Source organism: Apteryx rowi, unplaced genomic scaffold (assembly GCF_003343035.1).
Source record: "Apteryx rowi isolate R43461 unplaced genomic scaffold, aptRow1 scaffold_144, whole genome shotgun sequence".
In the NCBI taxonomy this organism is placed as follows: Eukaryota; Metazoa; Chordata; class Aves; order Apterygiformes; family Apterygidae; genus Apteryx; species Apteryx rowi.
In genome coordinates, this window is record NW_020447686.1 from 1,210,218 (window position 1) to 1,214,640 (window position 4,423).

General features: G+C 38.1%; 1 non-coding gene across 1 annotated transcript; it reads right to left on the minus strand.

The window, feature by feature from the left end:
* Positions 1-563: 563 nt before the first annotated feature.
* On the minus strand, positions 564-727 carry LOC112962234. The gene has a single exon (XR_003252232.1). It is a non-coding gene; the product is annotated as a U1 spliceosomal RNA (small nuclear RNA).
* Between the last annotated feature and the right edge of the window lie 3,696 nt (positions 728-4,423).

Below are 4,423 nucleotides of genomic sequence, written 5' to 3' on the forward strand. Positions count from 1 at the left end.
AGCTCTCGACTCGCTCTTCACCCACCCCTAGGCACAGCTCAATACATTCCAGTTGCTCTCTCACATAAAGAGCAACTCCCCCACCTTGCCCTCCTGGCCTGTCCTTCCTAAAAAGCACGTAGCCATTCATGACAATGTTCCAGTCATGTGAGCTATCCCACCATGTCTCTGTAACTGCAATGAGATCATGGCCCTGCGACCGCACACAGAGCTCTAATTCTTCCTGTTTATTCCCCATGCTGTGTGCATTGGTGTACAGGCACTTCGGGCGCTTCAGAGAGGTAGTTGAGCATGCTGATCTCCCAGGAGGGGTGCAAGGGGATTCCCCATAGTCTTGTCTTGTGGGTACTTCCTTAGCTGCATGCAGTTGCTGATGGTCTCCCCACTTAAGACCTGTTTTGCTGACTGCATGGTCCCTATAACTCTCCCCTTCCCCCATCTTTCCTAGTTTAAAGCCCTCCTCACCATGTTGGCCAGCCTGTTGGCAAAGATGTGTGTGCCCTGTCTAGTGAGGTGGATCCCATCTCTCCCAATTGGTTGTCAATCTTCAGAGTCCCCAAAAGATAAAAATAGCGCAAACGCAGTACCCCACTACCACAAATTATGCAGTCGGGTTTCCCACATTTGGCGAAATTGCAGGGGTCAGCACAACCGGAGTGCATGGGATGAGCCTCACCCTGGGAAAGTCACCTGCCTGATCATGGTGTCTCCCCTGACAGGTAAGTACCAGGTAAGTGGTGGATGAAAGAACATGTAGAAGATCTTTCATGTGATGTTATATTGACATTCAAACCAAACATCGTAAAGGTATAGTTTTCTCTCTAGCTTGGCTTTCTAGTGAGGGTAAATTTGAACCTGTCTCTCTGTACTCTCTGGGTTCTACAGGTTAGTCCCAGCTACTAATCTGGCCAAAGGCAGCTCAGATGGACTATTGCAGAGCAAAAATCCTGTTCAGCAGTGGGCTGTAGGATTCCCACTGTAATCAGCATCTTCAAGAAATTTACCTGAGAAACTCATAAGAAATGTCTATTGTGCATTTATGAATTGTGACTTTTTTTTGAAGATTGACCAATATTTTGAAAGTGTGCCAAATTAAATTTTTTTTTCAGGGACAGTTTATGTCATATCACTGTATAAAGCCATCCTCCAGCTCAAATTTCACAGTGTTCCAAACAGACGTGTCTCAAAGAAAAAGTGATAAAGATTTGTTAATGTGGTCAAAACAAAATACTGTCCTTTTGTCCCATTCTTGGAAATGCCCAAATGGTTCTGGATGAAATCAAAATAAAAAAGGTAGTTACAAATATGGAAAATCTCAGGTCAGGTTGTACAGTCTGATAAAATTAAAAATCAAGTAAGAGTACTAGCTTATATCATGCTTTAATTACCTTTTCATTTATAAGATGCATAGTTATATCATCTCGTAATTCTGTCCTCTTCCACCCATTAAATTCCATTCTTGCCTGTGTTTCTTAGGGTCTGTTAGACATAGAATATGAAGTAGCGTTGGTTACAGTGGCTTATTTTTCATTATGCCTTAGAAATTGAAAGTTGTTCTCAAAGAAGAATGAAGGTCAAATTGTTTAATTAAAAGAAGTTTTTTTTTTTTAAATAGGGGTGGAAACTGAGAACAGTCTGCAAGACATATTGAGCTCCAAAGAGTTTCAGTTTAATCTAGTTTAGATTTAATTTAGTTTTAATTGCCCTGAATACCAAACTTACCTTACAAGTCTAGAAAGTACTTTGTTTTTCTTTTTGCCTCTTTTAGTTTCCTGTCATTATATTTCTTTAGCTCTCTTTAATCAAATAAATCTCATGTATGTACCATCTCTAGCTCAGGTCTCTGTATTCTTCTCTCTCTCATTTAATTTATTTGTTTGGAGTTTGTGTTTCTTTTTTATGCCAAAGATATGGCACAATATTTGTCATTTCAGTCAAATTGAAAAGATAGTATCAGAATTCGAACAATATATTGTTGGATCAAGCATGCTATTTGGGGAGAAATGTACAGTATCTGTTCTTCCTGTGCTAACAGTTGTTCTGTCCCTTATAGTTTCTAACAACTTCTCCTTCTCCAACTCTGCCTGAAAGCATTTTTGACTAAATTTTTGAAAAAAGCATTTCAAATATCTCTTAATTTTGCCTAACACCATAATTAACCTAAAATGTCAGGGTCCCAAAATTTTAGTTTGCATGTCAATTGCTCTTTACTAGTATAATAGAAAAAAATCTAGCTCAGTTTCTACAGCAACAGGAGTATGTTTTTAATAGTCTTCTCTTGTTATGTGAGTCAATGGTTATAACATTTATTTTAATATAAAATGTAAATAAGGTTCTATTATTCTATATGTTTGTTTATAAATAGCCTCCTAGCTAAGCAAATAAAATTCTTTGATAAAAAATGGAGGAGAATATGCACAGCCAGCAATACAGCTAATTTTTGTCTCTCTGGTAGTACAAAGGGTTTTTTTTACCTATGAGCTGAATGGCTGGGTGCAAACTGTTGGAATTTTTTTCAGATGGTTTGCTAAAACATCTTACCTTTTTCTTGCCTTCTTTCTGCAGGGGAGTTTTGAAAAGGATAAAGCAAACTAAAAAACTTACACAATATCATCCTTTATAAAGGGATGCTGTATCAATGGTGGTTTAATGTGGAGCTTTCTTGCAATAAGAAGACAAAAGAAAGACAGGTGCTGAATGAAACAGTTAATGAAAAAGGAAGATGCTTGGAACAGTAGATAAAGCTGGTCCTGCATGTCCTATTGATAGATAGTTTATCTGTTTCAGGTAAGCTATATTGCGAGTAATAGTGACAAACTGTGGCGGTCATGTAAACACAAGGCTTCAGAAATCACTACACTTGTGGTTAACCTTAACAGAGCAATACTTGCTTGATTTTGACAGAGTCTCATTAGGGGTAAAAAAAGGTCTTTCTGGGAAGCTCATGTATACTTAATGAAATTTTCATAGGACAGGGTATTTAAATTCTGATTTTAGTAAATAAAGTTGAAAATTAGATTTTTTTTCCAGCATTCCTGTTGTTCTTAAAATCCAACCATTGCAATGGTGGATTAAAATGATGGGGAAAATTGGATGAATATTTTTTTTCCTTATGATTAATGAAGGAAAATGGAATAAAAATTATCTGCAGTACAGCAAAGTAAGTTTGCAGAAAAGCCTCCTGTCTGCAGGGTTTTTCCCTTGCTTTTCCTTGTTTTTCTTCAAAATTTCCTCAGATTCTTTTTTCCTAACTGGATGAAACAAATACTTAAAAAATAAAGGGAAATTAGCACAAATCCAAAAATAAACCTAGACACATCCAGTTGTTCTTAAGAAAAATCCTCAAAGGGAATCAATGACACACTGGACCATCAGAAAACTCTGCCCTAGACTTTACCCCTTAGGCATATCACACAATATAAAGTGAAAATCTGTGGAAAATATGGATGTGTGATATTTTACTTCTGTGCTTTGTGTGCTTGGTTATTTGGATGCTGGGCATGTTATATTCACTGTTTTCTTCTGGTACTGTCCAAGTTTCCAGTCCTGGATGTGTTGTTATAATGGTAGAAGTCTTTCTAGGCAATACGTGTGTAGCTTGAAAAGTGGGTGGTTTGACTGGAAAGTGGGACAGAAGCAGAGTCAGTTCAGTGACTCTTGCTATATTTGGCCTCCTTTGGAGCCATGGCCTTAAGTAAAGGTGCTTTTCTTGGAAAATACTCAGGCAAAATTCTGTTCTGGAAAATCCTAGAGCATTCAGATAACAACGAAGATCCAGAAGAAAATAATAACAAAGTAGCCTTGGACAAATTCAGTGGCAGGGATGGTGGATGAAAACTTATAATTGTATTAAGATTCCTTCTGGGAGTCACTGCTGCCTTCTCTCCTGCGTGCTTTGCTCCTGTCCGCAAGCCATGCTGTCTCACTCAGAGCAGATCCTCCTCTAATATCAAGCATCTGCCCCTCTGGAATATCTATCGAGGAGTGATGACAAAGCATCTAAAAGAGATATTAAACTGTAGGCATTAGGGCTCAAACCTGTCTTCAGACGTTAAAAAGGAGAAGAGTGAGTGTTCCTTTCTCCTGTGGAGCTCTCATGGCTTCCCGTGAGATACCTGGTATTGCTTCCCATTACAGACGGGATACCAAGCTAGAAGGATTTTAAGCCAGACTAAATATGGCAATTTTTGTGTTCAGGTCAGAAGCAGAAATTTTTGGCATAATGAGCTGGTTGTTCTGAATTATGAAAAATATCACCCAGAGGGTATCTTGAGGTTATTTTCCAGGAAAAAACACTCTTTCCCCACAACAGGTTAAGAATTCAAATAGGCATTGTTAACATTAACCCATGTTTGTATGTTTAGATTTTATGCTTACTTTTACCTGCTTATCCTTAGTTTTGTTAGGCAAGAAACCAGCCTGC